The sequence below is a fragment of the Podarcis gaigeae genome (assembly GCF_964106915.1).
Source record: "Podarcis gaigeae genome assembly, chromosome: 1".
NCBI lineage: Eukaryota > Metazoa > Chordata > Lepidosauria > Squamata > Lacertidae > Podarcis > Podarcis gaigeae.
In genome coordinates, this window is record NC_139678.1 from 32,783,194 (window position 1) to 32,797,108 (window position 13,915).

The window sequence follows — 13,915 nt, forward strand, 5'->3', positions numbered from 1 at the left end:
GATTATTCATTCAATTTTCTAATTTCATGCCTCTTATTCCAATAAATTATTTATAAACAAAGCATGTAAGATGATAAATAGTACTCAAGGTAGTAGATTAGTATGCTCAAGCACACTTTACAAACCTGAGATAATGCACCTTTGTCCAGTTGTTCAAACAATAGGCACCCACTGCAGTACAATGGGCTTAAAAAGGTTCAGAGTGCTGATTTGTACATGCCAGAACTATGAACGTTCCCAGCAATTCCTATTAGTGCAGCACACAAAGATGGTGCGTTCATTTCCTGCAAACAACTAGATGAGTACAAGTTGTCGGCTGGTAAAGGATCTCGCTTGACAAAGGCCAAGGTTCTGACGACAGTAGATATAGTGGAATTTGTACAACGAATTATTTTGTGTATGTCTCAGGCATTTGGAAATAAAAAATGGCAATAGTGTCATTACTACTATTATTTATTTATTTATATATTAATTTACAACAATCGCAACAGCACAAGCTTCAACAGCCTCCCTCTGAGGGGGCTGCATTGTTCATATTTGATTTTCACCGCAATTTCAACATAGTCCCCAAAGAACCCCTGAACAACAAAGATTGCTAGGGAAGGCGAGTGCCCCCAATTGGGCATGATGTGGCCAGATTGGGTCAGAAGCCAGCAGAACCTGCAAGTGAGGAGAAGGCAATGTGGGGTGTGTGTGTCTGTTGAACACTTAGGAAGTCATGTGCCCACTCAGGGTGGTGCCCTCGGAATGTGGTGCCCACCAGGCTTTTCTGGACTACAGCTGGTTGTCCAACTTCCCCAATCCCTGTCAACCTCACGCCACATGGACCTGAAATGGTATGAGATGATTAGGAGTTGTAGTCCAACAAATGGGAGTCACCAGGCTGACTACCTCAGAACCACATAATTAGGAGCAGGCGCTCTTTTCCTTTGACTCTGGCCCAGCAAGATGCCTTCCAGTATTGGAGCCTCAGCTTCAGGATCTGTCCTTCCAGTGAACACTCAGGGCTGATTTCCTTAAGAATGGATACGTTTGATCTTCTTGCAGTCCATGGGACTCTCAAGAGTCTCCTCCAGCACCATAGTTCAAAAGCATCAATTCTTTGGCAATCAGCCTTCTTGATGGTCCAGCTCTCACTTCCATACATCACTACTGCGAAAACCATAGCTTTACCTATACGGACCTTTGTTGGCAAGGTGATGTCTCTGCTTTTTAAGATGCTGTCTAGGTTTGCCATCGCCTTTCTCCCAAGGAGCAGGCGTCTTTTAATTTTGTGACTGCTGTCACCATCTGCAGTGATCATGGAGCCCAAGAAAGTAAAATCTCTCACTGCCTTTATTTCTTCCCCTTCTATTTGCCAGGAGGTGATGGGCCCAGTGGCCATGATCTTCGTTTTTTTGATGTTGAGCTTCAAACCATATTTTGCGCTCTCCTCTTTCACCCTCATTAAAAGGTTCTTTAATTCCTCCTCACTCAGCAGAAAGGTAGAAGAGAAAATCAAAGAAGTTGGTGGTGCCTGCGTGTTAGTGGCATAAAGGATTTTTCTATGGATCCAGGCTTCCATACACACAATTTCAGCTGTGTATTCATAAGCTTAAAATTTGAAAATAATAATAATAATAATAATAATAATAATAATAATAATAATAATAATAATTAGGAGCAGGGCGGGATCCACGTTCTATATAAAGAAAAACAAGCTAAGAAGGTGTAAAAAGCACCGGGAGTCAGCAGAGGAGGTATTCCCTGCATAGCAATCAAACAACACCAGATCCAATCTGAACCAGGATTATTTTTCGCCAAATGTAGAAACCAAATTAGTTCTAGTGTGGATGGGAAGGGGACTGCACATTATTTATAAAAACTAAATATTATTGATATGATAATATATCCATTGGCAACTCATATGAACCTATTTTCAGGGTAAACGTTCAGTTTTGGGAATGTCGAATGAATAATAAATAGAGTGTCATAAGAGCGTGTGTAACACACTCTTTCTAAAGTCCCAACCCAAACATCTAGGATAAGGGGACAGAGTGGCACGTGTCACATAGCTCAATTGGTTCTGAGCATGGAAAAAGTATACTGCTTTTCTGTAACTTAGAGCAAACACTTTTTTGTCCAATGATTCCTCCGCAGTGAAATAAAAGAAACTTCAGTTATTGCAGAAGGAGCTGCGAAGAGGGGCAGTCTTTTTGCATAACTGTAACTCTTGCTTGGTTGAATGCCACCAATTTAAGTTGACAGACAGGAAAACAAAATTCTGTAAACAAACTGTCATTCTAATGAGTTGGTTTTCAAATAAGCTTCAATGGATTTTCTTGAAATCCATATGCAAACAAGAATATTGCCTAAATGTTAAGTTGGCAGTTATAACACAAAAGGACAGGAATGTTTCTCATCCTTTGCAAAATACCGACACATTAGTTCAAGAAACAAATATTGTGGATCACTGTGCCATAGTCACTACCAAATCATTTATTAATCTTTTCGTTCAGTTATTACTTTTCCAGATCAGGAGTTTGCAGGTGACTTCATATTTGCTTGCCTTTTTTATATATTGAACTCTCAGTTGAGTTGTAAACTGCTTAAGTATCTCTTCTTGCTGGCCTTGTTGTATAACGCGTATTCTTTAAATTCTTACAAAAGGCCTTTATGGTAGATAGGCTGCAAGAAACTGAAACTTGAAGAAAATTTAACGGAAAAGCTGAAATAATATAAATAATATAAATTAAATGCTTTACAAGAAAATGGTGTACTGCTCAGAATGTGTAATCTTTCTAGTGGCCTGTTTCAAGACCCTGAATCCAGGGTCTGTCTTTATACACCAGGGAGATACAAATATTTCTCAATCACTGCCAATGTCTAGCAGATCCAGAGCTAAGCATGTTTACTGAGAAAGAGGTAAGGTCCTCTGAGCAGAATCCAGCAGAAATGTCTTCAAAGGATTCCTGCCACTCCCTGAAGTCACTATAACCAGCCTGTCACTAGAGCCTAGGATTGGAGGAACTTTCAAAACAGAATTGCAGGGGGGACTGGAGATGTGTGTGTGGGGGGGGGGGTGGATTCAGCTAAAATTGGCTGACCTCCTACAATTAGCAGACATCCCTGCTCAACCAAAAGTCCTTGAGCTTTCACAAGATCACCAACTGGATAAAGAAGCCCAATGATTTCAACAAGGTTTACTCCTATGTACAGTGGTGCCCCGCAAGACGAATGCCTCGCAAAACGAAAAATGCGCAAGACTAAAGGGTTTTTCGGTTTTTGCGTCGCTTCGCAAGACAATTTCCCCTATGGGCTTGCTTCGCAAGACGGAACGTCTTGCGAGTTCTTGCGAGTTTGTTTCCTTTTTCTTAAAGCCGCTAAGCCGTTAATAGCCACTAAGCCACTAATAGCCATGCTTCGCAAGATGGAAAAAACCGCAAGATGAAGAGACTCGCGGAACGGATTAATTTCGTCTTGCGAGGCACCACTGTATATGTGAACGGGAGCGCAGTCTAATTTGTTATGCTGCCTCAGCACAAAGACTGACTCCAAATAACCGTAGGACCACAAGGTTCTGCCCACCTATGGGAGCTTTGCACACACGCTGCTCAACAGAGCAGCCTCCTCACTCCTAAGTCACACGGAAAACCTATTCTGGAAGCAAAGAGAGTTTTAAAGTAGGGTGTGACATGAGATAGAGGGCTCCCATTCAAAGGAAAAGGAAAAATAATCCTCTCATAGCTGCTCAGATGCTAGCTTGAGTGCTTTACTCCTGTTCAATTGCACATGCCAGTTTAATGGCAGCAAATTTATTTATTTTTAACCAAAAACTTACACAGATGAGGATTCTAAAAGAAAAAGTGGAGACAATTAACTGTTATAGGTACAGTGGCACCTCAGGTTAAGTACTTAATTCATTCCGGAGGTCCGTTCTTAACCTGAAACTGTTCTTAACCTGAAGCACCACTTTAGCTAATGGGGCCTCGCGCTGCTGCCACACCGCCGGAGCACGATTTCTGTTCTCATCCTGAAGCCAAGTTCTTAACCTGAAGCACTATTTCTGGGTTAGTGGAGTCTGTAACCTGAAGCGTATGTAACCCAAGGTACCACTGTAGTTTTCATCTCATGTTCAAACGAGTAGACAATATGGTGGCATTTTGAAAAGTATAAATTTGTAAGTAATACATAACACCAGTGCTTTTTTTCCTGGGGGTATGTATACCCCTAAACATTTGGTGAATCTTTGTACTTCCATCCATTTACTGTATTTATTTTTCCCAATTTGAACTATAAAATGGTGATTTTCTTGAGTCAAAATGAGAGTACCCCCAAAACATTTTTTTTAGAAAAAAGCACTGCATAAACACACACGCACATATGTAATAAAGAACATTAAAAAATTAATGTCCTTTTAGTTATTTGGACTTGTGGAAATCAGAAATGTATAGGGAAAAGCCCCCTCAGCTCCAGGTATCACTTCCTCAATTATTAAATGGCTTTCAACACATTTCCTCTTATGATGTCACTCTGTACAGAATGCAACAAAAAAAGCAAAACTGGAAGATATAAAACAAAGAGTCATTCAGCTCCATGATCCATGAACAAGCACAATGAGGAAATGTTCATGGGGAACTGTCCTTGCGAGTGTGCTTTCTCCACCTATTTTAAATGAGGAAAGAAAAAAGGGGGATTCTCCGAAAATGTTTTTTTTTTCATTCTTCAATTAACCAGTGAGTCAACTGGAGGAGTCCAGTCGAGTCTTTACTGAATCTTTTCACATACAGGAAGTGATTTGTGTGTGCATTGAGGAAGCATACACAACTTTCAATGGTGATTCATTATTATGCAATCTTCACTGCTTGATGGATTTGCCATTGATTCAAATCGCAGGTTCTTCTGTATGAGCAGAGGTACTTCCATTTAAGTAAATGGGAAGATCAGTTGCACAGGAACTATGAATGGGCATTGGAGCGCCTGCATGCACAAGGAGCTGAATCAGAAAACAGCAGCATTCCCCAACCTGGTGTCCTCCCAGTATATTGGACTACAAATCCAGTCAGCCCAAGCCTACACTGCCTAAAGTCAGGGATGATGGGAATTGTAGTCCAAAATATATGGTGGGCATCAGGTTAGGGAAGTCTGAAATAGGAAAAACAATAAAACGAAATAGGAAACAACAATAAAACGCATATGCCTTGAGCTATAACATTACATGCATATTACTGCTAAACATATTAAGCTTTTTAAAAACAATATATGTTACTAAAGCAAGCTACCAGTAATACATAACCATTTTATGTTTCCTCTCAGGGTGCTAACGTTAAATATTTAAATTCATTCCAAAAAGTGGTTAGGGAGTCTGATCTGTATGAACTTAGAGCTTAGCACTATGATAGAAGAGTCAAACAGCAATTAATCTAACAAGCGCTCATGCAAATTTAGGGACATTACCTAGAGTCATGTTCAAAAGGGGAGCGGCCCTTAAGTATTAGAAAGAAGATGAATCTTCCACGTTAAAAATTAATTAATCTTTGTAATTAAAGATAGGTTTAATTGTGCCCTCAGCTACCAGGCAGACATGGATTTTGTAAATTCTACACAACACCCTTGTTTAAACAAGCACAACAGGTGATTTTACAATACAAATAATAGACATTCCAGGGCAGAGATGTGGCACAAAATGGAAGATTCATTAAAATGTGCCAACTGCTTATTCAGGGATACATATTTCTTTTTACCTTTAAAATCTAGCAGTATAAGCAAGAGAAAACCTTATGGGATTCTAGATCATCATTGCCAATATTCTTTCATCTTCAGAATAAGTATGACTGGTCATTTTATGCACATAGTTAGCAAAGAAAGTTTTAAGGCTACAGTATAATGGAATAACTTTATAGAATATAATCTGAATTACTTCAGTTGAGATCCTAGGGTAGAACATACAGACACACACAACACACACATCCACCCAAACCAGGAGCAGTTCTGTTTGAGCCAAGAAGTCACACCCTGAACATGATTAGTCCACCCTGTTTTATTTGTGTCCATATTGACTTCTTCTAATAAATATTTTTATTTCAGTACTTGTTGTTGTTGTTTAGTCGTTTAGTTGTGTCCGACTCTTCGTGACCCCATGGACCAGAGCACGCCAGGCACTCCTGTCTTCCACTGCTTCCCGCAGTTTGGTCAAACTCATGCCGGTAGCTTTGAGAACACTGTCCAACCATCTCATCCTCTGTCATCCCCTTCTCTTTGTGCCCTCAATCTTTCCCAGCATCAGGGTCTTTTCCAGGGAGTCTTCTCTTCTCATGAGGTGGCCAAAGTATTGGAGCCTCAGCTTCACGATCTGTCCTTCCAGTGAGCACTCAGGGCTGATTTCCTTCAGAATGGATAGGTTTGATCTTCTTGCAGTCCATGGGACTCTCAAGAGTATTTCAGTACTATTCATATCAATACTGTATTTCATTGGTCTAATCGCAGTGCTATAATTAAGTTAGATATAGGTTCATAAGATAATAAATATAGTATACAATTTATGTATTTTGTGGTTTTGATATTGTAATTTTATGCTGTGAACCACCCTGAGATCGATGGGTATAGGGCAGTATACAAATCAGCAGTAAACAATAATGTTGCTCAGCACATTATTCTGCACATTTTCTTGCAAGAAACACTGATGTCGCAATTTTGTCTAGGTCATGGATGGGAGACAGGAACTGGCAAGAATCCAACTCCTCTAGGTTATATTGGACTATGTGAGCTAAGTTAGTTTGAAAGACAGGGACTGTCCAAAGGTTACTCAAAGGTTTCCCACAGGCATTGGCCTGATCCAACAGACTCTTCTTATATGCTCAAGAGGGCTTTATGGCTGAGTGGAGATTTGAAGACTTCCACAGCTGTAGCTGTGACTTCCACAGCTGTAGCCTGAAACTCTCTTGCAGGGGTAGCCAATATCATACCCTCAGTATGTTGCAGACCTGAACTTCAATCAACCTGACGCAGGGACATTATGGCACAGGATTATGGAAATTGTAGTCTGCAACATCTGAAGGGCACCTTGTTGGCTATTTCTGCTCTGACCACCACAATGTTCTGGCTCCCAAGAATACCCTTTCAAATGCTGAGTTTTAACAACACAAGGTTAATGTTTCATTTTTAAAAAACCATTTCCGAGAACAGTAATGCAGCATTGTGGGACACACAGATTCCTAAATCCAGATGAAGCAAACTCTTTTTCTCTTTTTTTTACCCTTTTTTGCATCTAACAACTTTTTTTAAAAGGAAAAAAACCACCTTGCTGTACCTCACAGGTGTAGTTCTTACATGAGAAATGTTTGCTCGCCTGTGGCAAGAATGCTTGAATGCTTTCTGCGTTGCAAAAGGAAAGGGGGGGAAAAGGAGAGAGTGATTTGAGTGCTTCCATTTGGTAAACTGAAGCGCAGAAAAGGCTGCTCTAAAGCAGGCTCATGAGGCCTATTGATGCTTACTGATTTATCAACGACTAGCTGGAATCAATAAAGATGGGCAGTCAAGTGTGCTGCTTCTAAATCTTTGTGCTCCCGGCGATTGAACAGCAGCAAGCCCTGTGCCAAGTGGTGCCACGAACAGAAGAAACGGCCTTTGGCTCGTTTCAGATGAGCAATTGGGCGCGTGCCAATTTTGTTCATGAACAGTCATAAGCATGTTCCTGCAGAGCAGGATGTGATCAAACTATTCAGAGCCGGAAAACCAGGTTTGCTTGCCAATTACGTTATTGCTTCAGTGCCGAGTATTAAACAGACAGTGCCACACTGGCCATAAAATGATTCCTTTTTCTCTCTCTTCAACAGCAATGAATTCTACATCCTTGGCCCTTTTGCGAGACTGTACCCATAATTACAGCTATAAAAGGCAGAGAGTACAGAAATCACACCCAGCGTTCAAAGCCCCTCTTGCAACTTAAAAATAGCTTCCTCCCTGCCCCCAAACATATAAGAGAAAACTCACTGTCCCTTTCTCAGTTACCTAGTTTCGGCTGCCAAGCCTCTCTCATGCTAAACATTCCTGTCCAGAAGGTGTAAATGGCAAAGGTCCAGAAGCAGCTCTGAGGTATTTCATCATACTGCCCACTACTGGCAATACTTTTATTAAGAACCCAAGCTGTTAACATTTAATCAGAGTTGAAATGTTCAGACACCACTGCTCAACAGAAGGAAAATATGTTAATGGCAAGTTGAGGACATTTACATACAAAGACTTCCACATTCATGCACCTACACACCCAAACCTGCTGAACAGTCACCAACAAAGTATATTAATTCCAAATCTGGGAGGGATACATGTGTTCAAATGTCATGTCCAATAACGGTTTATGATGATGGGGAGGAACCTGGCCTTCCCCTACGTTTGGACACTCCCTGTGTGGTTGCAAATGTTCAAAAGCTTTTGCCTCCATTTTTGATAGGTCATAGCTCCCTGTATCACCCAGACCCAACAAATTGTGATTAATATTAACTATGGTTTGATTTGTTTGAATCAAGCCAACTTCGAAGTATGGACTATAAAGCTGGTTTGATTCAAACAAACCGTGGTTAAAATTAGCTGCAGTTTAGGGTTCAGGCCATGCTGAACTGTGGTTTTTGTCTAGACACAGCCTGGCATAATAAACCATGGTTTAGTATGATGTCTGAATGAAGGCTCTGTCCCCCATTCATGCACAAACCGTTTTCTCTGCAAAGAGAAGATATATATATATATATATATATCCTATCTCTTGGCTAACAAATATAATCTTGGAAAATGAGAGTAAATGGTTGGTGGGTTTTCCTCTCTGAAGGGGCCAAGAGTTAGAAGAAAGACCGCTGTCAATGTTTAGTTATGCTTTAGTTGTTTGTTTTTTATTCACTTGAAAATACATACGAAAAGTAGTATCAAATATTTGAGTTTATACCATTTTATTTGTTTTCGTACAGAGAAAAAGTAGTTTGCATATTTGCTCAGCAATCTAGTGAATGATCTCAGATTATACACACATGTACCATTCAACCCAGTGAGGATAATGCCTATCGCTCTGTTAAGACAATGTGCTCACATATATCTGGGACTCTTGTCAGAATTTTCACTACCCATTCCAACAAGAAAACACAAGCAGAGCAAAGTTTGAAGGAAAATCTAATTAAAAACCCTTAAATGCATAGCCACATGTTTATTATAGGTTAATTAAAAACTTAACTGCATTATATAACAATGTGATGCCATACTACACCTGAAAGGCTAGTTCAAATGCAGACAGTAAAGTACAATTGTTTGCTCACAGAAGACACACAAGTTGTATTACTATACAGCAACTATTAATTTCATTGCCTGCTGAACCTAAACTAATGTTAAAGCTGCATTACTTCCAAGGTTACACGGGGCCTAGAACTGAGCAGAAGTCACCAATAGTAGCCACATGGAGGTAGCCTCTGTTATATATCCTTTGATCCACAGTAGGCTACCTTGGCTGCAGGTTCTAGTACAAACTTGTAATAGCTTTAATGTATACTAAGTGACTCAATAGCCATTTCCTGGTCAGGGTAAATCGCTCAATAGGACTTATCCAGTACATGCAAGAAAACAGTAAGTACAGCTGGTTTCCAAATAAGGGAAGGGTGGGGTTATACTGAATAACCCATGAAGAGCTACCAGGGGGTCAAGAAACTATTGAATAATAAAATGCACTTTTAGTTAAACATGCTGCACTGTGCAGGAACCTAAGACCCACATGAAAGTCATTGCAGGTTTTCAGCTCGAGTATTACCTATCTCCATATTACAGGCTGGACTGGGCTACACTACATTTGTGCCTGCATCTACCCCATACGCATGGTAGGAAGAAAGAATACACCTTGCCTACCAACCTTCCTAGGGTACTGGCCCCACCTCCACGGTCATCAGATGCACAAGTGAGAAAACTATTCAAGAGTTAATAGGACCTGTGTGCATAAAATCCAACTCATTGAGTCCCATTCTGCATAGCCGATATTTCAAGTAAAATCCAGGAATGAACTGCGACAAGCATCCTAAGACGGCAGGGTTGTCGGACTCTCATACGCCACCAGCTATATGGGATGGATATGAAAAGAAGGCACCATCCAATCTGACCCTAAATCAGATACTTATGCTTATAACTAGAAGAGGCTTTCACATAGCTACCATAATCCAACCTTCTCTAAACCTCCACAATGCTTATGCTTTCACAGGCAATGGTCGCCTATTTATCTTTTTTTAAAAAACAACAACCGAACAGTAAAGATGGGATTCAGTCTCATGAATTCTTGTGGAAATCTTATTTCTTGTGCAATGTAAATGGAGAAGTACTGTTTCGTAAATTCGGTTCCTAAATGAAAACAAAACGAAAATCCAAACCAAGAACAGAAATATTTTTCTGCAGTTAAGGGTAGCGATCCACCAATAACGCAGCCAGTTCACAACCATTCATCTCAATGTCAGCACAATGAAGGATCAGCGACAGCTTAATCCTTTCCTTATGTCCAGATGAGAATCCTTCTTTTTATTCACTTTGCAGGTTGGTTGTGAGACAGCATTAAAGCAAAGTAGCTAAAAATTATTATACAGCACCCTCTCTAAAGACCAAGCAGAGAATAAACGGTGTGTGTGTGTGCAGGGAAGAGATACAGATAAACAATCTAATAGTGAAATTCTGACAGGTCTGATGCAATAAAAGTTATCATTGACAGGCACTGCTACCACCGAGAAGTCCATAAAAATGCATTGCACTTAAGTGTAATGCGTATCAGGTAGAGCAGTACTGCTTGGAATCAAATATTTGGAGTGCAGTATACTTAAGATAAAAAAGGCATTTATGGCCCGCACTATCTCCTTGAAACTTCCAGTCTGCTATACTGACAAATGTACAAATCAGGTGCCAGGAGAACAGTGCCAAGAAAACGCTCTGGATTAATGGCCTTTACTATTAAGACTGTATTTAATATTTTGGACTGTGTCTTTCAGCTCAAAAGAGATTCACAATTCGCATCCACAGTTGAGAGCCTAAGTTGCTTAAGACCTAGTAGTCAGAGACATCTTGTTGGAAAGCATATTGTGACCAGAAAGGCTGAACAAACCAAAGCTGTCACCAACCAAATATAGCAATCCCCTCTTCTTGGGCGGTCATCTTCTCTCTTACTTTTAGTGGTCTGTATTAAAAAAATACAGTGTGTAAAAGGCAGTTCAAGAACAAAAGATTCTACTGTATTTCCCAGAGGCAAATCATTCTGCAATTTAAGTTATAAGTATATTCTGATGGGTGAACTAGAGGAACAGAAAGCAACTACTAATACATTTCATTTTCAATCAGTAAGTAATAATGTGGATCACAGTAGCAGTAAGTCTTCAGAGAATTCAAACATCACAAGAAGATAGTCTTGATCCAAAGATACATGGAGGGGTACTGCTGGTTTTCTCCCACATATCTGTTCCTGCAAAGGTATACCTGACCCTCATCAGGGGCTCCTTGCCCCCAAGTTCAACAGCATCTCCCCACCTACACAATGAGCAGAAGTATCTTCCACTCACAGTGTGCATCGTAGGCTCTTTGGATCCAAGCCAGATACTGGATCAGACCAAAGTCAATATTCTTTATCCACTCAGTGGCCAGCCAAATATCTCTGAAAGCTTACAAGCAAGCTATGAAGACTAAGGCTACCCCCACCTAACTATCAGACTATACCGGCTGTGTTCAGAGATCATGTTAAACTATGGTTTAGTAAGACATGAATAACCGGGAGGACGAGTTAAAAATCTTTTCCTTCCATTTTTAATTAACAACAGCTTGAAATTTCATCTAGAACCAGAACTGTAGTTAACATTAACTATATTTAACATAAATAAGCTGGCTTAACCCCCCCCCCAAAAAAACCCCCATAATTTTAAATTGGTTGGCTGGAAACTAACCATTTTTAATGTTATCCACAGTTAGGGTTGGAAGACATGACAAATCAGTTAGCTAAAAAAGTGGATGCAAACATTTCAGAACTCTTCTTCCTGGCTAGAGTTACATAAGCCAAGGAGGACGACAGGCTTGTTCAAAGTTCATCAAACCAAAGCTTTGTGTATGTCCAAATGCAGTCACTATCTCCACCATATAAGGATCAAAAACAGTCCCCAATACAGCTGATAAAAACTAATATCCATCACATCCTGCGGTAATGGGTACTAAAAGTTAATTAGGCATTTTATGAAGTACAGTGGTACCTCGGGTTAAGAACTTAATTCATTCTGGAGGTCCGTTCTTAACCTGAAACTGGTCTTAACCTGAGGTACCACTTTAGCTAATGGGGCCTCCCGCTGCCACCAGAGCATGATTTCTGTTCTCATCCTGAAGCAAAGTTCTTAACCCGAGGTACTATTTCTGGGTTAGCGGAGACTGTAACCTGAAACGTCTGTAACCCGAGGTACCACTGTACTTATTTTTCTCTACCTTGAATGACTGTCTATGACTTGCAACAGATGACTTTATGTTCTCAGAGAGAATCAATTTATTCTATTCTTTCTCAGTAACTCCAGAGCCCTCAAAAACCTGCTCTGGGGGGGTTGGGGGACCCCATCTGGATCACTGGGAGGTTGGGGGAGTTGCAGAAGCATAAAATTGCTTCCACCCCCTTCCTTCAGTGGGAGCCTTTGCCCTGTGGATTTCTGATGAGATATTTACTGAGAACTTTTGTAGATGCCTCAGACACCACACTACTAGGCTTTAGTAGATGCCTCACTTTGGAGAAGAGATTTCTCAGCAATTTTGTGCAGTCCTTTTCCCTGTCCACAATTCTTCTCCCCGGGGCTTTGCGAATCATAGTTGTCATCCTCTGTGATTCTCATATGCCCCTGTCCTGTTCCAGTGTTGCCACTCCTTCTTTCCCAGTGTACCCTCCTTCCCGCACCAATTCACCAGTGCAAGCCCTTGTGGTCCCATCTCATCATTTCCATCCAATCAGATTGCAAGATGACGTACTTCAGGAGGGCTCGGCTTGGCCCAGCCAGCTGCTGCACACCATAGTCCATCTTCCCTGTGGGCAATTTCTGGAATAGCCAAGCCCAGCCCCACCAGCCCCCCAAACTGAGAATATCCTGCAAACAGAGGACTGGATCCAGAGATCCTGTGTGTGGTGTTCTACTCAAAGAATGCAGGCACTGTTTGTCTATTCTCTCTTCTCCTGTAAACCTGACCCTTGAAAGTCAGAGAACCTTCTTAAACAGCATGGGAAGTTGCATAGGAAGTGGTTGGTGAAATCAATGAAAACCGCCTTTCCTCCCATGTCTGTGAGCCTCTGATGAATCAGCACCAGTTCTTCTGTAAATGGAAGCCTTTCATATTGTGGAATGGTTGCTCTGAATCCAAATCTAGCTATATCCCAGCACCACTGCCCCATAGGATCCTGTGACAAACCTGTTCACCTCTATGCCTCATAAAATTAATGTGAAATATTCATGATGCATCAATGATGAGTGTTCTATCCATCCCAGACCTCAGGAAGCCCAAATAATATACTTATTAAACGACGAAGACTCAAGTAGATCCCTTGCAGTCGCTAGATACCTGATTAATGTCTTATTTCATAAGAGGAGAAATGGATCACTGTATGACTCTGACAGCTTAGCCAAACTTAAGAACCATCAATAAGTGCCAGAACTAAGACGCATATCCCCCAAAATCTGAGGGATTTGAATTGCGGTTGACATAGAGGGAGCTTATTGTGTATAGTTTACTTAATTGAAGTAAAATTGGTTTTATAGGGGTGTTTTAACTTGGAACTGTTTAAATTGTATTGTTTATGGATAAATTTTGATGTATTGTTTTTAGATATGGGCCAATGGCCGTAATAAACCAATCATCATCATCCATCCCATTTCAAACTGGAATGGAGGGAATTGCAGGCAAATAGGCCCCATTCTTC

The 13,915-nt window shown here is 40.7% G+C and overlaps 1 protein-coding gene across 4 annotated transcripts in view; it reads right to left on the reverse strand.

Annotated features, from left to right (window-relative positions):
* Positions 1-13,915, reverse strand: part of MIPOL1 (mirror-image polydactyly 1) — a 192,761-nt gene that overhangs the window by 105,205 nt on the left and 73,641 nt on the right. The gene's annotated exons all lie outside the window — the stretch shown is intronic.